The following is a 26,273-nucleotide window of genomic DNA, read 5'->3' on the forward strand; positions in this document are numbered from 1 at the left end:
ATAGCACATGGGAAAATTCCAAATCCTTGGCATGGACTTCAATGCCCTTTTTAAGTAAGTTTCTTCCCTCCTTTTTATCCTCGATCAATTTTTATCTTCTACAAAGTTGATTGTACTTGCTATTCCCCAAACATAGCCAGTCATTTCACTTCTTGGTATATCCATTCATTTACTATTCTTTCTAAGAGGAATCAAATCCCTTTCCCTCCACCTGTCCCATTGCCACCTGTCCAACTCTTAGGTAAACTTCCATACACAGTTCAATGTCTTCTCTTTCTCCTTCTACAACACAATCCCATGTTGCCCCATCTTCAGGCAAACATGACTTCCTATTGTAGTGAGCTTTCCCTAGATTTCTTTTTATCTGTTTTATAATTCTGCTTGCATTATAGAAATTTGCACACCTCTGATTCTTTCATCAGTTTGTGAGCTCTGCCACAACAGGAACAATGTCTACTTAATCTCTTACCTCCAAAGCAAAGCAGGGTTCCTGGCATAGAAAATATTCAATATATGTTTGTTGTATTAAATCAAACCTGAAATAGTAATGTCATATAAAAAAGAATGCATGGACAGATGAATAATCACTGCTGAGATGCACGGATTTCTAAATCACAAGAGGGTCAGTCACTTCATGGAGGCTACTCAGCAAACTACTATATCAATCAGGGACCTATTTTCAATTGGATAGTGACGGGTTTACTTTCTGGCTATAAGGATATGAAATATGTTGTGTGTATAATTTATTATGTTTCATAAAAACCAAAGCCCAAATTCCCTGACAACAAGAAATGCATTCATAGAGCAGCAAACCGGTTCATATGAAGGAAGTTTACAATGAAATATTATTAATGCAGATAATGTTATTAGGTAGCTCTTGCTGGTTGAGAAATCCAGAAGCTAGCATAAATATACTTTTAGATTTTTGCAAATTTTGAGAGGCTGATAGCAACAATTATACGTGTACCAAGGAAATAAAATTGAGGCCCACTCGAAATATCCAAATTCTCCAGAAAGGAAACCCATGAAATGACTTCTTTTCCTAAACAGAGACAAGGAGAAACTGCATATGTTACTATCCTCCACCTCCTCTATAGCTTTTTTTTTGCTGAACTTCTGAGTCACCCACAGTTTCCCTCATAAGTATATTTTTTGGGAGTTCTTGGTAGGCACTTGATTATGCTGGGGTTTTCCTTTCCTTTCTAGCTAACTTTCTGGAACTCATTCCCATTTTGTTATTCTGTGTAACAAGGTAAAATATTTATACTACCACATATATGTGTACAGATAGTGGACTATCTTTACTTATTAAAACTGAGCAAATCTTCCTAATGAGCCCCTCTTCTGCTTGGTCTGCTTGTCATGGGACGAACGGTAAAGGCACTATAAAATGCCAACTCACAATAGTTCACTCTCTTCTTCTGCAGCAATCTCACCAAATATCTTAATCTCTTTGGGTAAATTATTTTACGTTCTTAAGAGTTCCTCCCCTTCTCATTGCTCTTCCAAAGATGCTACCTAGTGTTTGGGCACAGGAGATACAGGGTTTCTTCCTCTCTGAACAGCTGAGAGAAAAGAAAGGGTCTGAAGAACCCAGACCCTTATCATTATCATCTTCCTATGTGCTGCTGGTCTAGTCAAATCCCTGCACCTTGGTTTGCTGAGGGACTACTGGTGACAGATACCTTTTTGGTTCACGTAAACCAGTATCCACTGCTGTAGTCCATGAACATGGTAACTTGGACTCCTGTTAGGAAGTTCCATATTTACCTCAGGTCTCTTGGGTCCATTTGTATTCTTATCATTTCCACAAGGAAATTATATTTTCCAGATAATTCCTGGATTCTTGACACACTACAAGTTGGCCACCCAAAACCAAGAGTTTGGACTCAGGGATGACAGTCTAGTTCCCTCTGTACACACAAACACTGCTCAAGACAGAGTTCTCTATAAAGAAGCCCTTTGACTATCATGCCAGGTTAATAGTGAACATTTCTATGGCTTTAATACACAAATAAGAAGCATACTCAAAGCCACTCAGTAGTAGAACTAGAAATTCTTCATTCTCTCCATTCTGCAACTCCACCCAGCAAACTCCATCCAGAAATTGTGACGTTTCATTCCCCAAGAAGAAACGGATACATCTTCAGAGATATGGTTAAAAAAAAAAAAAAAAAAAAACCAGCAAAAAAAACTATCTGGTGCAAGAAGAGCAAGGAGACATGGAATAGAAGAGAGTTTTAATTGTCTGCCATTGATCCAACATTCAGTTTCAATTGTGCAACTAATAAGCAAACTCATTTTTCATAGTTTGGAAAAACTACCATTTAGTTCTTGGAGAAGCCATAAAATATCACTCACCTGGCTGCCGTGGCTGATGCAAGGCAACACAAAATGGCTAACCTGAAATCTGCCCTCCGCCCTAGCAACAATGATGACCAATCCCAGAAATCTGCCCTCCGCCCTAGCAACAATGATGACCAATCCCAGAAATCTGCCCTCCGCCCTAGCAACAACTGCCACCATTCCGCATCCGACATGTGTCCTTGTATGCTCCCAGCCTATATAAGCCTGTGCACTTCCTCAATAAGCAAACGTCTTCCACTCACTTCTGAGGATCTTTTCCTGAGTCGTGTGCTGTGTGCTCTGTGTCTGTGTGACTGACTCAGTACAGCCACTTACCCCCAGCCATCAGCTAACCAGCCATCAGCTAACCAACCATCAGCAACCCAACATTTAGTGACAGGGAAATCCCTAGTATATTGAACACTTTCTTTGTACCACCTCAAATCTTCTCCACCTCCCCTCTTACTCAAGTCACTGCTGTTGCAACTACTTCCATGTGGATTTTTGAACAGCTTCCTGCAGTTGCAACCTACCAGTGCCTCACCTGGAGCCTCTTGCTTCCTCCAACAGTTTCTTTCACACTACATCATGGAGTTACTGTAGAAACTCTCCTAGTACTCAGACATATGTTATTTAGAACTATGGATAACTCAGAACTGCGGGGTTGATCTGAGAGTTAATGGATGAATGTTTTCCCCTTTTGTCCACTGAGGGGACAAATAAGGAAAAAATATCATGTTCATTTCAAAAATAGATGCAGAAAAGTATGAACAAAAGTCAACACTCATTCATGATAAAAATCTTATATCAGCAAAGAGTAGAAGAAACTTCTTGAACTTTTTAAAGGGCATCTATACAAAACCTACAGCTAACATCATAGTTACAGGTAGAATATTGAACACCTTTTCCCTAAGACTAGGAACAAAGAAAAACTTCTCTCTCTAGTCATTTATTTTCAAAATTATGCTGAGGTTCTAGCCAAATAAAAAAGAAAAAAAATAATAAATGGCACAATTATTAGAAAGTAAGAATTTGTAAAACTGTCTTTATTATAGATAATATGATCTTGTACACAGAAAATCCTAAGAACTCTAAACTATGAAAGCCAACAGAAAAATTTAGAAGATTTGCTGGGTACAAAATAATGATAAAATAACTTGTATATCTGTGTACTAACAACAGATTATTGGAACATGTAATTTAAAAATATTAGATGCAACAGAATCAACAACAACAAAAAACCCATAAAACAGCTAGGTATAAATTTAATCAAATATATGTAAGAGCTAACACTGCAAGCCACAAATACTGAAGAGAGAAATTAGAAGAGAACGAAATAAATGGAGATCTATCATGTTTACGGATAGAAAAAAATTAAAATTTCGTTCTTCTCCATACTGATTCATAATTTCAACAAATCCCATTCATAATACAGCATGCTTTTTGTAAGAAATTATGAAGCTACATCTAAAATGTATATGGAGATGCAAAGGACCTAGAATAGCCAAACATTTAAAAAATGAACATATCTGGAGGGTATACTTTTGCTGATATTATGATTTCCTACAAAGATACAATAATAGAGTGGAATTGACATAAGGAATACAGAAATAGACCTACACATTTAGGATCAAGGAAATTCAATGGGAAAAGGTAAACTTTTCAACATATTTTACAAGGCTAAGGAATATTCATATCGGAAGAAAAAAAAAACATATGAACCTGAACTTCTACCTCATACCATATACAAAATGTTATTTGAAATGGATCATACACTTCAATATAAAAGTCAAAAATATAAAGTGCCTAGGAGAGAACAATGGAAAACATTTGTAACCTCAATAAAACCAAATTTTTAAATGTAGAAAATACCCTTCTTCTTAGTAGTAAAAAGTTTTAGATGATATATTTCACTCCCAAGTAAAACTTCAAAAACGTACTTTTCGAGTGGGCCACAGTGGCTTAGCAGAAAGAGTTCTCACCTGCCATTCCCAAGACCAGGGTTCGATTCCTGATGCATGCCCATGTGAACAAAAAAAAGTACTTTTCTTTTCTGACTCTAAGATAATTCAGTTGATACTAAACAAAGGACAAGGTAAGTGATTTTACATGACAACGTCTCATGCTTCCCTAGTGAGAATGCAAAAAATTTCACTCTCATCCTGGCTCTGCCTCTAGCGGACTTTGGATAAATTGCTTCACTTCTCTCTGGTTCAGTTCCCCACCTTGTAAAACAGATATAATATTATCACCTAATGCCTATGAGGTTTGAATAAGATAATATATGCAAAACTTTTCGAATAGTACCTGGCCTTGTTGACATATAGCACATATTCCAGGCTGCTGCTGTTTTACTAAAAATCATGCTAACACCAGTTATCATTGCATTATTTTATTATAAGAAAGGCTGTATTACATTTATAGCAATAAAGGCCACAATCTTTGGAGCCAGAACACCTGAATGCAAATCACAGATTTGCCACTTACCAACTATGTGACTTTGGACAAGCTACTTAATATCATCATGTCTCCATTTCCATCTGTGAAATAGTATTAATGATAATGGGCTTCACAGGGTATTTCAGAGGTCTTGGTGAGTTCATATTTATAGAGTGCTTAGAACAAGATGGCTGACATTGCAACTACCACCATATTTGCCATTATTATTTTTATTGCTACTACTATTCCTCTTAGTACATCACTGTCTTCTCTGTAACTGAAGATTAATTTTGAAAGGAGTGATTCCATTGCTACCAACAGAACATTCCTTCTTTAGAGATGTGCAGATTTTATGACTCCTTTTCATTTCTGAGGCTCTTGACTCTTGCAGTACAAAATCTAACTTCCCAATAATCTATTTTTCACACAGCATTAAAAGGAAACTTCTACAAGTCATTAAGGTAAGCCGTTTGCCAATACTTGTTGACTTAGGAGTCCATGAGTTTCTATTCACAAGCTTGATCACTTTTTTCCTCTTAGATACTGTCTTCAGTTAGATTACCTAGAAATAACACTGAAGTGAGAATTTCTGTGAAAATGCTTCATTAAGGAAGAGCTCCTAGGAGAAAACAGATAGGGAGGAGGAAGCAAAATAGGGAATGGGAAGAACCCAGCACAGGTGTTCTTTCTGGAAACACCCCAGTGTCAGCCAGATCCCAAGGAGCTCTGCACATTAGTTTATTCTTGTCTTGAGTCATGTCACTGGGACCTCATATCTGGCCCCTCTGATTCCAGAATGCAAACTCCATAGCTCAAGGAATGTGTCAACCTTGTTCACCTCTGTACTCCCTGTGGCTGGCACAGTACCTGCTTAATAAATATTTTTGTGTGACTATTAAAAGGCTACTTTGTTTTAGATAATTAACATTAATCATATTAATTCAATAAGTAAACATTTACAGAGCCTTCCGTGTGAATCTGTGCATTTGGTAGGACAAAGGCTGAGGCATTCAACACATAATCCAGCAGTCAGATCCCCTGATAGCCCCAAGAATTCTCAGCAAGCCACATGCAGAGTGAAGAAGTGAGGATGGTTTAGAGAAAGGGAATTTTATTTTCTGAAGATTTTACCCAGAGATTGTCTTTAAACTACTCTATGATAATAAGGGATATGGACTTCTATTATTTCTATTATATGGATGTGGAAACTAAGAAGATGGCTCAAATCCTGTTTTTTATTTTTTTATTTTTTAGCAGTGCAGTTTGGATTGGAGCCCAAGTGTTTGATGCTAGGTGTTATATAAAATGAATCACTACATTTTGCTGTTCTTTATACTTTAAGCCTTACACGTGGCCTTCATGAACATTTTTAATATAATATTTGAATTTATTCTTTACAGATAAGGTAACCATAGCTAAATGAGGCAGTGATGAGCCCAAAGTTACAAACCTAGTAAATGACAGAACCTGGATATAAATCCAAGTCTTTGTATTTAATAGCCACCACTTTTTCCATTTAAAATATTGGAAATTAGGGAGAAAAAAGCCTCTTGTTCTCTCTGAACTCAATTTAATGCATCTGTCAATGTGTTCCATAAAGGCAATGGGCCCTACCCATGAAGAAATTAGATGTAAGCTTCAAAGCTTCCTCTTCAGTGCAGTGACCAATATAATCAGATATTCTTGGGGACTGAAAGACATCTTGACTTTCTCTTATAGTTCTAATGGTGGAGATATTTTTTTTGGTTCAAATGAAAATAGCACAGATTCATAAATCTTGTGAAGAGTCGCTGCTGCTTATATTGCATTCTGGAAATCAGCAGGAGGTTTCAGTTCCTGCCATTTCAGTCTGGATCTTTCCGGGGGTATTAGAGTAGCCTTTTAAGTTCTGTGACTATTTTATGTCAATCACAAGTGCCAGTTCATCCTCATTCTTCTTTCTAGGAGTCTGTGAAGATGAAATGTTAACCATCCTCTATAAATATAGCCAAATCAAATGCATTGGGATTTCTGTCACTTTGGGCAAGAAAGACCAGAAATAGCTTTAATATTTTAGCTTCTATAGTTAGCCCTTTGTCTCTCTGATCTGTATGTCATTTTGTGGGATTCAAAAAGTTGTAATCATGGTTTCAAATGTAATACTAGCCTCACAATCCAGTCACGAAGCTAGTATTAACGGTAAGTTGTAGTAAATCAAGTTAGATTTAAAAACTCCTCCCATCTCGTGGGCAGGAGCACCTTCCTCTCTTGCCACAAATTTCTCAAACTAGGTTTACTATGAACTCCAAAGGAAAGGAAACTCAGTGGTAAACTGTGTGCCGCAGCCTGGCATGCCATCTCATGTACTTGACACCATCACAACAGACTCCCCTTTCATCTCCATCCGGAAACCCTTGTTCTCTGAGTTGAATGACAGCTTTGTTGATTTCAGTGGTTGCATTTTCTTCTATATTTTAGACTACTTTCATAATGCTTTTGAATTCATATAAGAAAATCTGATCAAACTCTTAGATGCTTTTGAATTCATATAAGAAAATCTGATCAAACTCTTAGACTTCTCTGCTGGTCTGTGTTCATAGGTACATTGAAGCTTCCATGAACACTCAATTTATTCCTGACAGAAGATTTATTCAGTGTCATCAACTAAAACCGAACACATTTTGCCAGGCTTACCCAATTACATCAGTAATACTCCACTCCATGCACTGAACAAATCTATTTTCTGATTTTGCAGAAAGGCATATGTCACTTAGAGACAAAAATTCACAAAACACTCAACTCTCTGAATCCAATTCAGTGTCTCTCTAAATTACATTCTGGGCAGTCTCATGGGGAATGCATCCATGTAAAAACATGCTTTGGAAATAAGCAGGGGTTTTTATGGGCCATTTCTAATATTATGCCTTTTCTGTAATTATATTCGTATAATTTTTTTCTATTTATAGTACTAATAAAAAATCTTTCAATCTGGAATCCCATGTGAATCTGTTTATATTGTTGGTGACTCTCAGAATGGCAGTTTGTAAAAGTAGATTAAGTCATAGATTGTTTGAGTTGGACAGCGACTGGAGACTACGTGGCCCATCCCTGCCATTTCTGAGATGAGGAGATGAAGATCCAGAGAATTTGGGACACTCATTCAACTAATACTGCAAAGATGAAACTAGAGCTGATATAAAAATCAGAGTACTGTGCTAATAAAATTAAATATTGTATAGATAATATTTGCCAGGAACTGGGATAACCACATTAAATGTATAATTATTAAATTCTGCAGTATAGGTTCATTGTTACTATTGTTAACTCATTTTAAATCTAAAAATCCATGCTATGAAATAGATAGCATATACCAAGTATATATATGGAAAAATAAGATCCAGGAATATAGAACAGTTACAGAATGTTCTGGAAGTCATATGAGCAGTCAGTCAAACTTGGGCTGCATTCCTCCAAGCTCTGAAATCTTAATCACCCACCTAACTGTTTCCATCTGTGTTTTAATGTTTCTTCCCTTTTGTTTCCCCATCTAAGCCCTCCAAAAACATTGTACAGTGAACATTCCAGGGCAGGGCCAAGCAAGGATAGATCACCCCTCCCCTACCCCAGTTCCCTTTACCAATTTGTGCTCTGCCTGGGTTGAGGTTCACTTCAGAATGCAGATGATTATCCCAGCAAACTGCATAATTACTTAATACTATACCCTGGGTTGCAGGAATCTCCTGTCTTGCTCTAGAGGCTCATAAAGTGCACTTTGTTGTCTTATAATCTAAACCAGGATTGGTTCAAGAATCCCTGGAGATCCCTTAAAACCCAGATGATGATGTCACAATTACCATGTAAGAATGACCCAAGTCAAGGTGGCATCATGGAAAACTTTCTCTCATGCCGGGAGTACAACTTTCTCCTCATGCAAGGAATTACGGCGAGGATACATTTTCTTTGTTGGAAATGAGCTCAAATTCTTATTTCACATCATATTCCCTACCAAGTTTTGCCTAATTCACAGTCCGTGGGAGAACCAAGATCTTTTTTTGTTTGTTTTTTATTTTTAACTTTTTAAAAATATAACAACAAACACAAACATTCTTACCATATGATCATTCCATTCTACATATATAATCAGTAATTCACAATATCGTCACATAGTTGTATATTCATCATCATGATCATTTCTTAGAAAATTTGTATTGATTCAGAAAAAGAAATAAAAAGAAAATAGAAAAAAATTCATACATACCATAAACCTTACCCCTCCTTTGATCACTAGCATTTCAATCTACTAAATTTATATTAACATTTGTTTCGCTTATTATTTATTTTTAATCCGTATGTTTTACTCCTCTGTTGAAAAAGTAGATAAAAGGAGCATCAGACACAAGCTTTTCATAATCACACAGTCACATTGCAAAAGCTATATCATTATACAATCATTTTCAAGAAACATGGTTACTGGAACATAGCTCTATGTTTTTAGGCAGTTTCCTCTAGCCTCTCCATTATACCTTAACTAAAAAGGTGATATCTATTTTATGTGTAAGAATAACCTCCAGGATAATCTCTCAACTCTGTTTGGAATCTCTCAGCCATTGACACTTTATTTTGTTTCATTTTGCTCTTCCCCTTTTTGGTTGAGAAGGTTTTCTCAATCCCTTGATGCTAAGTCCCAGCTTACTCTAGGATTTCTGACCCACGATGCCAGGAAGGTCCACACCCCTGGGAGTCATATAGAGAGGGGGAGGGCAGTGAGTTTGCCTGTCAAGTTGGCTGGGAGAGGCCACATCTGAGCAACAAAAGAGATTCTCTTGTGACTCTTAGGCCTAATTTTAAGTAGGCTTAGCCTACCCTTTGTGGGTTTAAGTTTCATATGTACAAACCCCAAGATTGGGGGCTCAGCCTATTGCTTTGATTGTTCCCACTGCTTGTGAGAATATCAAGAATTTTCCACTTGGGGAAGCAGAATTTTCCTCCTTTCTCACCATTCCCCCAAGGGGACTTTGCAAATACTTTTTTATTCACTGCTCAAATCACTCTGGGATTTATAGGGGCATCACTCTGTGCAAACCTAAAAAATCTTATGCCCTACCCAAGGTTCCATGTACTTATGGTGTTCAATTAAGCTGTCCACATAAGCTATATTAGGAAACGCACCACTCAAAATATAAATTTTGTACCAAATAAACATTTTTTGCTTTAGTCTCACACATATGTTAAAATTTTAAAATATTAGTTACCATCTATTTTCAACACCTTGCAGTATTGACATTCCTTCATTCCTCCTTGTGCAAAAATATTTTTAAATTTGTAGATTTAGTCACTATCATTATACACCCAAGGTATTCCTAGATTATACCATCAGCACCAAGATCTTGAAAGAAGGAATACTTGTCTGATTGCTCCAGAATTTTCTCAGTAGGACTTTGATTTACATTTTAAGAGAGCTGGCAGTGTGTAGGTAGTATCACAGAGAAGCCAGCATTTGTTGAATTTACCCATTTTATGAATAAAAATGCAATTAGTTGAATTTCTCATAACTTACTTTAAAGGTATCTGGGGACAAAAAGACATATCTCTATCAATGTTTATTCTTCCAAAAGACAATCATTATTTAAAATGTTTTATACCAAATGGAGTAATAATTACATTTTTCAAGATTTTTCTTCTGCTTGTTTGGTAAGAAACACATTTTTTTACCCTATCAAATTACAGGGATAATCTCCTCCTTGTCAGTGTGAATCATACAAAAACTCTGTGCTGTTCTCTTAAAAGTAATTAATCTTTGACATTCTCTTTTCAAAAGTCACAATATTTCAGATTTATGGTTCCTGATGGGTCTTTATACTAGGTTGCAGGGAAAAATCTATTTTTATGCTTGACATCGAAAATTCATCTGCCCAACAAATGTTAACTTCTATAGTATCGCAGTGTTGCTGAATGTGCTAATTCCTGTTCCTATGAGACGTTCAACCCCATCGTACTGAATCAAATATTTCACATTAACTTCAGATAAATTGTTCAAACCTGCACAAACCTCCCCAAATTCCTGATGCCTGCCTATCACTAGTTTTACAGCACCCATCAGTTTTCATGAGCTGGGTTCATTTAAAGGCTAAAAGCATTTGTTATCCCGCACATTTTACCCCATGGACTCAGAGGGGAGTTTTACTTCAAATATGTGTGAAGGCACTATGTTTTCAACAATCGTTACATGAACTGTGAAGGAAATAAAATATGCAAGACCCACAGACAAGGTATATTAATATTCCTCAGTTCCTTATTCATGCTAAGTATTTCCCTGGGGGATTTGAGTTTTGTCTGCCTAATGTAGGAGATCAATCAGCTTCATCAGTAGTGGATTCAAACTACTGTGCAGAACTTTACATCTTTTTAAAAGGGGCTTGTTCCAAATGCTAACACTGGAGTCATTTTGATACTTACAAATCTCTTACCAGCTAACGGCTACCCATTTCTCTCAGCTTTCATGTAGGTCCTCTAGACTGTGATGACTGAGGTTCTGCCACCACTGTGCTAATGATGAGTCAATCGAGCCTTTTAAAAGTAAACAGGAAAAGGTCTGAAGCAATTGATTACTGTAAAAACTCATAGGTGATTTACAACAGCTCTCTTTAGTCTCTGTATACTGAGGGACTACATGAAAATAAAAAATCATAATTAAAATATGAATCTATAGGGGAGAGAAAAGGAGATAAACTTTCTGAATTTGCTTTTCATATCTTTTCTTTAAAAGGCCCTTGGAAGCAGCATCCTTTGCTCTTCTGACTTTCCTCTATGCCTCCCCCAGCCACATGGCATAGCTTATGCACTCACTCCTCTTTCTACTCTTTATTCTACTGTGTACCTCTGGGACTCAGCATAAGATTTGGCATAGATTATACACTCAGGAAATATTGGAAGGAAGGAAGGAGGGTAGAAAGAAAAGAAGGAAAGAAGGGAAGTGAAAGGAAAGAAGGAAGGGAAGAAGGGAGAAAGTTAGTTGGCCTTCCAACTAGAAAACCAGAATTCCAACATTTAAGAGGAAAATTTAAAATGCTGAAATTCATTGCTATAGTAAACTGATTTCAGCAGGATTATTCAACTCTAAATACATATTTTCATGATCACAGAATAAAAGATTCAGACTGATTATTATACTTTTTAATATCTAGTGAGTACCACCAGAATTGGTGGCTACAGAGCTAGTTATTAACTTTGAATACTAAATGAGTTCACCGGGCACTATATAAATAAGAAATAAAAATGAAATTCTTAATTTGCTTTCAGTTAGCTTTATATTAAGGTAAAAGCATTAAAAATGTGAACTGCGTGTTAGCATTGTGTTTTTTCTTAAATCTTACTTCCTTTTTCCAGCTTATTCTATTTTTAATTAAAAAAAATACACAATATAACATGAACCAGTGGGAAAAAAAAGGAAAATATGATAAGCAGATATTAAAAAAGCAAACACTCACATACTGACTACTGTAACACAATCACTTTCAATTTGCTGCAGAACCTTCCAGGTCTTTGTTTATATATATATATATATATATATATATATATATATATATATATATATATATATATATACACATTTATTTATTCAGAATTTTTAAAAGTATATTTCATATACTTTTTAAAATCTTTTTTTAATTAGAGAAGTAGTAGACTTCCAGAAAAATCATGCAGAAAATACAGATTTCCCATATACCATCACCCCCTCACATTATTAATACTCTGCTCTCATTACCTTTTTTAATTATTTTTTTATTAGAGAAGTTGTAGATTTACAGAACAATTATGTATAAAATACAGGACTCTTATATACCACCCCACCGCCAACATTTTTATTGGTGTGCAGTTTGTTATAATTCATAATAACACTTCTTTTGTGATTCTACTCATTTTTAACAGTAGTGACATTTGATGTAGTTGATGAAAGATTATTAAAGTAGTACTGTGACTATTGCCCATAGTTTATTTAGGAGTATTTTCTCCCCATATTCCTGACATTATTTTCTTTGCATGTCTTCATTTTATTCCTCATACACCGGATAAAGGAAATCTGTCACAAGGTTTTGACAATCATATGGTCACATGATAAAAGCTATAGGGTTGGATTCCTGGAGCCTGCCTGTGCCCAGAATAAAAAAAAAAATCTTCCTTTATAAGGGTGCATGGGTGTTTCAGTGGTAAAATGCTCGCCTTTCATGTGAGAGACCTGGGTTCGATTTCTGGACCATGTACCCAAACAAACCAACAAACAAAAAAGCTGTGTAGTTATACGATCATTATCAAAGATCAAGGCTACTGGATTACAGTTCACCGATTTCAGGTTTCTCCTTCTGGCTATTCTAATACAGTAGAAACAAAAAAGAAATACCTATATAATGAGTCAGTAGTCATAATCATTTGTTAAATCCGTATTTCTAAGTTACATCTCTCTTTCTTTTGATCATTCTCAAAATCCTCAGGGATATCTGGGCAATGACCATTTGAACTTCTTTATGCTGGAAAGGGATGTTGACCTTATGGGGTAGAGGAATGGAACTGGTTGCTGCTCTTGGAAAGACTGGTACTTCTGGGTTTCAGGGCTTATCTGGCATAGGAACAATCTGGAGGCCTTAAGTTTCTCAACAAAGAAACTTACTAATTAAAACTTTTATAGAGTCTTAGCTAGAGCGTAGGGTATTCTTCATGGTTTTCAGGAATACTGTTGGTTGGGGCTTGGCATACCCTGGCAATTTGCACTATCTGGCTGAAGCTTGCATAGTATAACTTCCAGAATGACCCCTCAACCCTATCTGAAATCTCTTAGCCACCAAATCTTTACTTTGTTTCATTTCCTTTCTCCTTCTTGGTCAAGAAGGCATTCTCAGACACATGATGCCATGCCCAGGCTCATCCCCGGGAGTCAGGTCCCACGTTGCCAGAGAGGCTTATGCCCTTAGGAGTCATGTCCCACATAGGGGGAAGGTAGTGAGTTTATTTGCAGAGTTGGCTTAGAGAGAGAAAGAGGCTACATTAGTACAACCAAAGGGGCTCTCTGGTGTGACTCTTAGGTATAGTTATAAGTTGGCTTAGCTTCGCCATTGCAGAAATCAAGGGCTTGACCTATTAAATTGGGAATCCCTATTGCTTGAGAGAATATCATGAATTTCCAGGTGGGAAAGTGTAATAGTTGCACATTTTCTCCCAGTTTCTCAAGGGGACTTTGCAAATATATATATATTTATTTTATGCCCCAAATACTCTGGAATGTATCAGGGTATTACATTAATGTATACAAAATAATAAGATCTCATTCCCTATTCTAGGTTCCATGTATTTAGGTTGTTTAAGTAAACTGACCAGACAGGTTAAGCTAGACAATATGCTACAGAAAATTTAAATTTTGGACCAAATAAATACCTCTTTCTTTATTCTCACCCAGAAGTTGAAGTTTTAAAATACAGACAGTATCATCCTTTACCATAAATTCTGATTTACCTTAGTCCTAACCAGATCTGCTCTAATTGAAGTCTGAACTCTTTTCAACTTTTTTAACAGCTGCTATATGGAGTGATACTGACTTTCAGAGCTGCAGAACTATAACTCTGAGTTTCAGGTGTCACATAGATACCCAGTGTTCCAGAGAACTACCCGGTTATACATAAAGAGTACAGCAGCTAGACAGAATTTAGAAATAACAGTTAAAGTTCATGAATGAATGTAATTGTGGTAAAAGCTTACAATCTAGGATTTTTTATAATGAGCCTTATTGAACATTCTGTACTCCTTAATCATCGATGGCCCAATCTTGGCCCACTTTTCATCCCCTGATAACCTACGCTCTCAAACTCAGTTCTCAGAGTTTGCTCATTATAGTTTATCTTAGTGAGACCATACAACACTTACCCTTTGATTCTGGCTTATTTCACTCAATATAACGTCCTCAAGGTTCATTCATCTAGTTGGATGCTTCATGATTTCATTCATTTATGCAGCTGTTCAATATTCCATTGTGTTTACCACAGTTCACCCTTCTGTTCATAAGCTGGTGTACACTTAGTCGACTTTCATCCATTGGTAATTGTGAATAATGCTACCGTAAACACCAGTGTGCAAATGCCTATTCGTGTTTGTGCTTTCAGTTGTTCCAGGTATATAATGGAGTTACAGGATCTTATGACAACCCTATGCTTAGCCTCCTGTGGAACCATCATAATGCCTCCAGAGGGGCTGTGTCCTTCTAATTCTCTTCCAACAGTGAGTAGGTATTTCTCTCTCTCTCCACATCTTCTCCAGAACTTGGGTCTTTCTGTTTATTTTTAACCAGCTTTATTCATACACATATAACCCATCCTAAGTAGAGAATCAATGGCTCTGGTGTAATCACATAGTTATGAATTCACCAATACAATTTGTATGAAAACATTTCCATTTCTTCCTCACAGAAAGAAGAGGGAGGGGTGCAAGGACAGTTCAATGGTAGAATTCTTGCCTGCCATGTGGGGGACCTGGGTTTGATTCCTGGCCCTTGCACCTCCTCCCCCCACCAAAAAAAAAATAATAATTCAACAAATGGTGCTGCAATAATGGGATAGTCACATGGAAAAAGAATGAAATATTACCCCCCCAGCACACAGCATAAAAAAAGAAAGAAAGAAAGACGAGGGGAAAAAATACAACAAAAAGAAAAGAAAAGAAATAATACCACCAAGAATCCCATATCCCTCCCTTATATCCCTCTCCTATTGAGATTTAGCTTTGGTATATTACCTTTGTTACAATGAATAAAATAATATTACAATGTTACTGTTAACTATAGACCCTAGTCTACATTAATTGTATTTTTTCCATGCATCATCCCATTTTTAACACTTTGCAATGGTGACATTCATTTGTTTTCCCTCATGTAAAAACTTTCTTATATTTGTACATTTAATCACCATCATTGTCTACTCTAGGTTTCCCTAAATTATACAGTTCCAGTTTTTATCCTCTTATCTTTTCTTCTGGTGTCATACATGCCCCTAGCCTTCCTATTTCAATCATATTTAAACTCAGCTTTGTTTATTATACTTACAAGATTGTGCTACCATCAAACAGTATTGTGCTATTATTTCTGAATTTTTACAGTCAATCTTGTTAAACATTCTGTGTTCCATCAGAATCAAATGCCCAATCCTAACCTCTTTCCATCTTCTGATAACCTGTGTTCTCAAAGTCTCAGTTTGCTTATTATAGTTAGCTCATACTAGTGAAACCATACAGTATTTGCCCTTTAGTTTCTAGCTTGTTTCACTCAATATAATGTCCTCCAGGTTTATCCATATTGCTGCATGTGTCATGACTTTATTCTGTTTTACAGCTGTGTAATATTCCATCATATGTATATACCACAGTTTGCTTATCCATTAATCCATAGATGGGCACATGGACAATTTCCATCTACTGGCAATCATGAATAATGCCACTATAAACATCAGTGTGAAAACTTCTGTTCATGACCCTGCTTTCAATCCCATTACTTTGTAATGGGATTGCTGGATCATATGCACCACCAGGTAGACTTTCACTTTTCACCAGGTAGATGTCATATCCCACATAGGAGGGAAGGTAATGATTTCACTTGCAGAATTGGGTTTAGAGAGAGAGAGAGGCCACATCTGAGCATCAAAAGAGGTCCTCTGGAAGTAACTTTAGGCACACCATAGGTAGGCCAACTTTCTCTGCTACATACATAAGCTTCACAAGAGCAAGCCTTAAGATCACCTTTCTCCAATTTTTTAATTGGGTTGTCTTTTTGTTGTTGAGTTGTAGGATCTCTTTATATATTTTGGATATTAAACCCTTATCCAATATGTAGTCTCCAAATATTGTCTCCCATTGAGTAGACTGCCATTTTACTTTTCAGATAAAGTCCATTGATGCACAAAAGTATTCAATTTTGAGGTGATCCAATTTATCTATTTCTTCTTTCATTGTTCACACTTTTGGTGTAAATTCTGGGAAATCACCTCCTATCTCAAGATCTTTAAGATATTTCCCTACATTTTCTTCAAAAATTTTATGGTCTCAGCTCTAATGTTTAGGTTTTTGATCCACTTTGAGTTAACTTTCCTAGTAGTTGTGAGAGAGGTATCCTCTTTCATTCTTTTGGATATGGATATCCAGTTGTCCAAATACCCTTTGTTGAAGAGGCTGCTCTGTCTCAGTTGTAGACTTGACCATCTTATCAAAGATCAACTGTGCATAGATGAGAGGGTCTATTTCTGAACACTATATCTATCTTTACACCAGTACCATGCTGTTTTGACAACTGTAGCTTTGTAATATGCTTTAAAGTAAGGTAGTTTAAGACTTCTCACTTCATTTTTCTTTCTCAAGATATTTTCAACTATTTCAGACACTCTGACCTTCCATATAAATTTGACTATTGGTTTTTCTATTTCTTCAAAATAAGTTGTTTCAATTTTAATTGGTATTGCATTGAATCTATTAATCAATCTGGGTAGAATATTCAGCTTAACTATATATATATATCTTCCAGTCCATGAACAGGGTATACTCTTCCATTTATTTAGGTCTTCTTTGATTTCTTTTGCAAAGTTTTTTAGTTTTCTGTGTATAGGTCTTTTATGTCCTTGGTTGAATTTATTCCTAAATATTTTATTCTTTTGGTTGCTATTTGTGGTACGTAGATTCAGTTGTCAACTTGGCCAGGTTACGGTGCCTGGTTCTGTTGCTGTGGACTTGAACTATTAGCATGTGAAACTCATCTATGACTGATGGCATCTGCAGTCAGCTAAGGGGCATGTCTTCCACAATGTGTGATATTTAAGTAGTTGGAGGCTTAAAAGAGAGAGGTCAGAAGAGAGCTCAATGCAACACAGCCAAAGCAGCTCAGCATACCTCATCTCAGCACTAGCAGCTCAGCTGAGACGCTGGGCAATGCAGAAAGGAATTTCCCTGGTGAAGGATGTTGGAACCCAGATGCCAGGAGAATAGGCCAGCAGGCATCATTGTGTGCCTTCCCATGTAACAGAGAATCTCAGTTGAAAGTTAGCTACCTTTCCTCTAAAGAACTACAAATTTTAGACTTGCCAGGACTTCCGGGTCAAGATGGCGGCTTAACAAAGTGCACATTTTAGTTCGTCCTCCAGAACAACTACTTAATAACCAGAAACAGTACAGAACAGCTCCTGGGGCCACGTCAGTGACAGGACACACAGCATACCCCAGTCTGGACTAGTTGGACCGGCTGCAAGCACCCCCCAGAACCCTGAGTTCCCAAAGCTGCAGTGGCCAGCACCCCTCCCCCACAGGCCACTTCCCAGAGGGGAAAGGAAAGGGCTTTACCAGCAGCAGGGACTGGGCACAATCAAATGCCAACTGTGGAATTAATTAACAAATTCTGACCACTAAAAATAGGCCCCTAGCTTAGGTGAACCTGATCAAAGCAGAGGTTGCTCATTTTTGCCCCAGCGCCAAGGGGGCAGGACTGACAGAAAAAGGGGGGAGAAAAAAGAAGGAAACAGAGGTTTTTGTGGCTGTGTATCTACAAAGGCTTGACTGCCTCTGGATACAGCGGCAGGACTTTTCAGGCTGCAACTGCCCCAGGCATAGGCAGAAGTGAGCTCTTTTGGGGGCTTATCTGGAGCCTGTGCCTTCCCCAGGGGAGGGGAGAAGCCCCACCCAGGTGGAATCCCTCCATCAGGGAATTCAGACACCAGGGCTTGGTAATTTGAGGCCATTAAAACCAGCCTACAACCTCTTCTCTGTCTCCCACACGCTCCCAGCCAAATTAAAGGTACCGCATAATCTTATGCTGGTGGGACCTGCAGTCAGACAAGCACCACATCCTGGGCAGGATAAGAAAAACAGAGTCCAGAGACTTCACAGGAAAGTCTTTCAAATTGCTGGGTCTCATGCTCAGGGAAAACTGACACAGGTGACCCTTTCCTCCTGATAGGAAGCCAGTTTGGTCTGGGAAAATCTGGCTGGGGTCTATAATATCTAAGTAGACCCTCCAAAGTGTGTGTGTGTGGGGAAGGCACCACACAAGCAGGGCAAGAAACAAGAAAAGAAGAACTGAAAAATTCTCCTCTGTTAAGCAAAACTTAAGCTAAAGGTCCAGATAAAGCTGAACGGAATGTCAAAGAACAGGCAGACAATAAATTCATCCAGCAAGAAAACCCTAGATAAAAGAAGTGAAAGCAATCTCCAGAATAAACTAATTAAGGTAATCAAATACCTAGATGCCAGCAAAAAAATAACAAATCACACTAAGAAAATTGAAGATATGGCCCAGTCAAAGGAACAAACCAACAATTCAAATGACAAAAGGAGCTGAAACAATTAATTCAGAATATAAAAACAGACATGGAAAACCTCATCAAAAACCAAATCAATGAACTGAGGGAGGATATAAAGAAGGCAAGGAAAGAACAAAAAGAAGAAACTGAAAGTCTGAAAAAACAAATCACAGAACTTATGGGAATGAAAAACACAGTAGAAGACATGAAAAAAACAATGGAAACCTACAGTGGTAGATTTCAAGAGACAGAACATAGAATTTCTAAACTGGAGGATGGAACATCTGAAATCCGACAAGAAATAGAAACTATAGGGAAAAAAATGGAAAAATATGAGCAGAGACTCAGGGAATTGAAAGACAGTATGAAGTGCACAAATATATGTATTGTGGGTGTCCCAGAAGGAAAAGAGAAGGGAAAATGAGGAGAAAAACTAATGGAGGAAATATCACTGAAAATTTCCCAACTCTTACGAAAGACTTAAAATTACAGATCCAAGAAGTGCAGTGTACCCCTAAGAGAACAGATCCAAATAGACATACTCCAAGACATTTAATAATCAGAATGTCAAAGGTCAAAGAGAAAGAGAGGATCTTGAAAGCAGCAAGAGAAAAGCAATCCATCATATACAAGGGAAGCCCAATAAGACTATGTGCAGATCTCTCAACAGAAACCATGGAGGCAAGAAGACAATGGGATAATATATTTAAATTATTAAAAGAGAAAAACTGCCAACCAAGAATTCTATATCCAGCAAAATTGTCCTTCAAAAATGAGGGAGAAATTAAAACATTTTCAGACAAAAAATCACTGAGAGAATTTGTGACCAAGAGACCAGCTCTGCAAGAAATACTAAAGGGAACACTAGGGACAGATACGAAGACAGAAGAGAGAGGTGTGGAGAAGAGTGTAGAAAGGAAGACTATGAGTAAAGGTGAAGGAAAATTAGATATGACATATAAAATCCAGAAGGCAAAATAGTAGAAGAAAGTACTACCCATGCAGTAATAACACTGAATGTTAATGGATTAAACTCTCCAATCAAAAGACATAGTCTGGCAGAATGGATTAAAAAACAGGACCCATCTATATGCTGTCTCTACTCAAAGGACACAAGGCCAAGGACACAAATGGACATTTACGCACCAATGTTTATAGCAGCATTATTAACAATTACCAAGAGATGGAAACAGCCAAAATGTCCATCAACAGACAGCTGGCTACACAAACTGTGACATTTACTTAAGATGGAATATTATGCAGCTGTAAGACAGAATAAAGTTATGAAGTATGTAACAACATGAATGGACCTTAAGGACATTATGCTGAGTGTGATTAGCCAGAAACAAAAGGATAAATACTGTATGGTTTCACTGATATGAACTGACATTAGTGAATAAACTTGGAATATTTCCTTGGTAACAGAGACCATCAGGAGATAGAAATAGGGTAAGATATTGGGTAATTGGAGCTGAAGGGATACAGATTGTGCAACAGGACTGAATATCAAAACTCAGAAATGGACAGCGCAATATTACCTAACTGTATACAATTATGTTAAAACACTGAATGAAGCTGCATATGAGAATGATGGAGGGAGGAGGGCTGGGGCATAAATGAAATCACAAAGAAAGATAGACAATAAAGATTGAGATGGTGTAATCTAGGAATGCCTAGAGTGTATAATGATAGTGATTAAATGTACAAATTTAAAAAATGTTTTTGCATGAGAAAGAACAAAAGAATGTCATTACTGCAGTGTGCTGAAAATAGATGGTACTTAATATTTTAAAATTTCAACTAATGTGTGAGACTAAAGCAAAAAATGTTTATTTGGTACAAATCTATACTTTGACTAGTGCATCTCCTAATATAACTTATGTAGATAGTTGATTGAACACCTTAAGTACATGGAACTTTGTATAGGACATGAGATTTTGTTGGTTTGTCCAGGTGATGCCCTGATGAATCCCAGAGTGATTTGATCAGTGAGTGGAAAAGTATTTGCAAAGTCCCCTTCGGGGAATGGTGAGAACGGGGTAAAACTCAACTTCCCCAAGTTGAATTCTTGATATTCTCACAAGCAGTGTGGACAACCAAAGCTATAGGCTGAGCCCCCAGTCTTGGGGTTTGTTCATATGAAACTTAACGCCACAGGGGATAGGTCAAGTGTACTTAAAATTAAGCCTAAGAGTCACCCCCAAGAGAACCTCTTTTGTTGCTCAGATGTGGCCTCTCTCTCAAGCCAACACAGCAAGCAGACTCACCACCCTCCCCTTGTCTACGTGGGACATGACTACCAGGGGTGTGGATCTTTCTGGCAGCGTGGGACATAAATCCCAGAATGAGCTGAGATTCAGCATCAAGGGATTGAGAAAACCTTCTGGACCAAAAGGGGGAAGAGTGAAATGAGACAAAGTGTCAATGGCTGAGAGATTCCAAACAGAGTTGAGAGGTTATCCTGGAGGTTATTCTTATGCATTAAGTAGATATCACCTTGTTATCCAAGATGTATGGAGAGGCTGGAGGGAACTGCCTGAAAATGTAGAGCTGTGTTCCAGTAGCCATGTTTCTTGATGATGATTGTATAATGATATAGCTTTCACAATGTGACTGTGTGATTGTGAAAACCTTGTGTCTGATACTCCTTTTATCTACCTTGTCAACAGATGAGAGGAACATATGGAATAAAAAATAATAGGGGGAACAAATGTTAAAATAGATTTAGTTTGAAATGCTAGTGATCAATGAAAGGGATCAGTAAGGGGTATGGCATGTAAATTTTTTTTTCTTTGTTTGTTATATTTTTCTGTTGTCTTTTAATTTCTTTTTCTGAATTGATGCTAATGTTCTGGAAAATGATCATGATGATGAATATGCAACTATGTGATGATATTGTGAATTGCTGAGTGTATGTGTTGGGAATGTTTGTGTTTCTTGTAATTTTTTTTTAATTAATAAAAATTTTTTAAAAACAACTACAAAGTTTAACTAAATAAATCCTCTTTTATCAAAAGTCAATCCATCTCTGGTGTGTTGCATTCTGGCTGCTTTGGCTAAGCTAGAATACTACTGTAAATGGAATTTTTTTTCTTAACTTTTCCTCAGATTACTCATTACTGGTTGTGCTGGCTTGAAAGGATGTATGTACCCTAGAAAAGCCATGTTTTATCCTAATCCCATTTTGTAAAGGCAGCCGTTTCTTCTAATCCCTATTCAGTACTGTATGTTTGAGACTATAATTAGATCATCTCTCTGGAGACATGATTTAATCAGAGTGGTTGTTGAGCTGGACTAGGTGGAGGTGTGTTTCCACCCATTTGGGTGGGTCTTGATTAGTTTACTTGAATCTTGTAAAAAAGGAAACATTTTGGAGAAAGCTGGAGATTCTGAGAGATCAGAATGACATAGACACAAGAAGCAGAGGGCCCACCAGCCAGCGACCTTGGAAAAGAAGAAGGAAAATGCCTCCTGGGGAGCTTCATGAAAGGAAGCCAGGAGAGAAAGCTAGCAGAATACACCATGTTTGCCACATGCCTTTCCAGATGAGAGAGAAACCCTGACCCTGTTCACCATGTGTCTGCTCACTTGATAGAGAAGCCCTGAACTTCAGCAGCCTTCATGAACCAAGGTATCTTTCCATGGATCCCTTTGATTGGACATTTCTATAGGCTAGCTTTAATTGGGGCATTATCTAGGCCTTAGAACTGTAAACTAGTAACTTATTAAATTCCCCGTTTTAAAAGCCATTCCATTTCTGGTATATTACATTCCGGCAGCTAGCAAACTAGGACACTGGTGTACATAAACCTGACTGATTTGTGCATGTTAAGCTTGTATCCTGCCACTTTCTTGTACCTATTTATTAGCTCTAATACCTTTGCTGTAGATTTTTAGGTATTTTCCACATATAGGATGATATTCTCTATGAACAGTGAAAGTTTTTACTTCTTCCTTTCCAATTTGGATATCTTTTATTTCTTTTTCTTGCCTAATTGCTCTAGCTAGAACTTCCAGCACAATGGTGAGTAACAATGGTGACAGAGGGCATCCATGTCTTGTTCTTGATCTTAAAGGGAAAGTTTTCAGTCCTTCCCCATTGAGTATGATAACAGCTGTGAGCTTTTCAAATATTCCCTTTATCATGGTGAGGCAGTTTCTTTCTATTCCTATCCTTTGAAGAATTTTCATGAAGAAAGAATGCTGAGTTTTGTCTAATGCCTTTTCTGCATCAAACTAGATGATTGTGTGGTTTTTCACCTTTGACTTATTGATGTGGCATATTACATTAATTGACCATCTTGTGTTGAACCATCCTTGTATACCTGAAATAAAACCCACTTGGTTATGTATAATTCTTTAAATGTGCTTCTAGATTCGATTTGCATGCATTTTATTGAGACTTTTTGAAACTATATTCATTAAAGAGATTGGTCTCTGATTTTCTTTTCTTGTTGTATCTATGAAGCCAGCCTTCACAGAATAAGTTATGTAGTTTCATAGAATGAGTTAGGTAGCTTTCCCTTCTCTTCAGTTTTTTTTTCTTTTTTCTTTTTTTTGAAGAGTTTGAGTGAGATTGGTACTAATTCTTCCTTGAATGCCTGTTAGAATTCACATGTGATGCCATCTGGTCCTGGAATTTTCTTTTTGGGGAGGTTTTGGATGGCTGATTCAATCTCTTTAACTTATATTGGTTTGTTGAGGCAGGTCTTCCATTTCTTCTAAAGCCAAGAATGGTTGTTCATGCTTTTCTAGGAAGTTGTCCATTTCTTATATGTTGTCTAGTTTGTTAGCATATAGTTGCTCATACTGTCCTCTCATTATCTCATTTATTTCTACAGGGTCAGTAGTTATGCTTTCCCTCCCATTTCTGATTTTATTTATTTGCATACTCTCACGTCATTTATTTGTCATCCTATGTCGATAAATTTTATTGATTTTCTCAAAGAGCTAACAGCTGTTGTTTTTGTTAATTCTCTCTATTGTTTTCATGTTCTCCATTTCATTTTTCTGTGCTCTAATAATTGTTACTTTTTTCCTTCTGTTTGGGGTCAGTTTGCTGTTCGATCTCTAGTTCCTTTGGGTAAGCAGTTAAGTCCTCAACTTTTGTTCTTTCTTCTTTTCTTTTTCTTTCTTTTTTTAAAATATAGTTATTTAGGGCAATAAATTTTCCTTTCAGCATTGCATTGCTGCATCCTTTAAGTTCTTATATGTTGTGTTCTCATTTTAATTTGCTTCAATATATTTACTGAATTCTCTTATAATTTCTTCCTTGACCCATTGGTTGTTTAAGAATATGTTGTTTAGCCACCATATAATTGTGAATTTTCCAGCGTTCTGCCTGTTATTGATTTCCAACTTCATTCCACTATGATCCAAGAAAGCCTTTGAATTATTTCAATCTTTTAAAATTTATTTAGACCTGCTTTGTGACCCAACATGTGGTCTATCCTAGAGAATAATCCTACTTCTTGGACCTGTAATTTTATGTCTTTCATAAGAGATGGGAAATTTTCATTGATTGTTTCCTTCCTTGGCTTCGGTATCCCTTCCCTTTTCTTCTCCTTCTGGGACATGGATAGCATGTATATTCATGCACTTTGTGTTGTCATCTATTCCCTGAGACACTGCTCTTACTTTTCCATTCTTTTCCCTATCCTTTTTTGTGTAGGATTACAGATGTCCTTCATCTAGTTCACTAATCCTGTCTTCTGCCTCTTCAAATCTGCTATTGTATGTCTCCATTATGTTTTTCATCTCATCTACTGTGTCTTTCATTCCTATAAATTCTGCTATTTTTACTTTTTTTTTTTGCAAGCTTTCAAGTTCTTTATGGTTGCCCAGTGTCATCTTTATATCCTTCATCTCTCCTGCCATATTTTCTCTCAATTCATTGAATTGATTTAGAAGATATGTTCGAATATCATTAATTAGTTGTGCTTCCTAATATGATTCATGATTTTTTTGCAAGTGTCCCAGTATCTGATTTCTTGATTAATTCATTCTGGAGGTCATTTTCCCTCTTTTGCCTAGGGTCTTCTTGTTGGTTGCTTTTGTTCCCTAACTGCTCTTTGACATTTGGCTCATCATATTTGCAACATCTAGCATAGCTTCTATTTAACTGATCAGAATTTTTCTGCTCATTTTCTGATTCATGCCCTGCCTGTATGGAAGTTTTTAAGACTGACTTTTTTTGTATATGCAGATGTTTCACCACCAGAAATAAATCTTTCTCTTCTTTCATCTTCCTCAGGGAATGTTGATCTGCTGTTTGTTTCTTTTTGCCTCTCTATATTTTTAACACTCCTTTTATTATCTCTATCAACTTTTACTTGGAAGTCTGGCTCTGGGAGAAGGGTATCCCCAGACAGAATTGATCCAAGTCAGATTTTCCCAGAGTCAGGAGTCAAGGAGAGGGTATAATCAATATCAAGGTTCCCTGGAGATGAGACCCAGCAGGGTGCCAGTCTTGATGGTGAAGCCTCTTAATTCTGTGCTTTTCCTATCCTGCTCAGCAGATGGCTCTTGTCAACCCGCTGCTCCCCAAAGGTGTAAAGTGGTACTATGCCTTAATTATCAGCAGATCCTGTCCCTGTCAGGGGCATGGTTGAGACAGAAGCTGAGGCTGGGGGCTGGCTTCAGGTTTTTGTTTTCCAGCACCTGGGACCTGACTTCTCTAAATAACCATCACTGGCCCTCTCAGACAAAAATTATAAAATCTGGCAACACACACACATATATACATTATTTGAAGGCACTGGGGTATGACCGGAAGCACTCAGAAATTGGGTGGAGTCTACCATAGGAGACAGGAATTATACCTGGTGAGAGTTACCTATTGGGTACTTTTAATGAGAACATTCCCCAAATTGTACATGGCTTGGGACATTGGAAAGTTGTAGTCTTACTGGCTTGAGGATTTAGAGTTCAAGGCTGATATGAAAGAGTAAAAGTGCGGAGATCAGAAAGACAGGGAGACTCAGAGGGGAATGCACAAAAATCTGCCCAAATGTGCCTACTGACAAACACAGGTATCTGGAAGATCCCAGGGAGCCAGCTGAAAGAACTAAATGGAGAGCATTCATAGCCGAGGAAAAAGAGTATAGAGTTTAAGTCTAGTCATTTTAATTTCCTGCTGGAATAAAAATCACTCTTCAGAGCAATATAACAGGATTCAGTGTCTCTACAACTGTG

At 37.2% G+C, this 26,273-nt stretch overlaps 1 long non-coding RNA gene across 2 annotated transcripts in view; it reads right to left on the minus strand.

Annotated features, from left to right (window-relative positions):
- The window catches only part of LOC143654264 (uncharacterized), a 72,134-nt gene extending 63,544 nt beyond the window's left edge, over positions 1 to 8,590 (minus strand). Inside the window, exon 1 of one of the 2 annotated variants that reach the window (XR_013161728.1) lies at positions 8,486 to 8,590. This is a non-coding gene — a long non-coding RNA (uncharacterized LOC143654264). Of the gene's footprint in view, positions 1 to 8,401 lie in introns of both variants that reach the window. The other variant, XR_013161727.1, reaches the window with a different exon arrangement.
- Between the last annotated feature and the right edge of the window lie 17,683 nt (positions 8,591 to 26,273).

Source organism: Tamandua tetradactyla, chromosome 13 (assembly GCF_023851605.1).
Source record: "Tamandua tetradactyla isolate mTamTet1 chromosome 13, mTamTet1.pri, whole genome shotgun sequence".
In the NCBI taxonomy this organism is placed as follows: domain Eukaryota; kingdom Metazoa; phylum Chordata; class Mammalia; order Pilosa; family Myrmecophagidae; genus Tamandua; species Tamandua tetradactyla.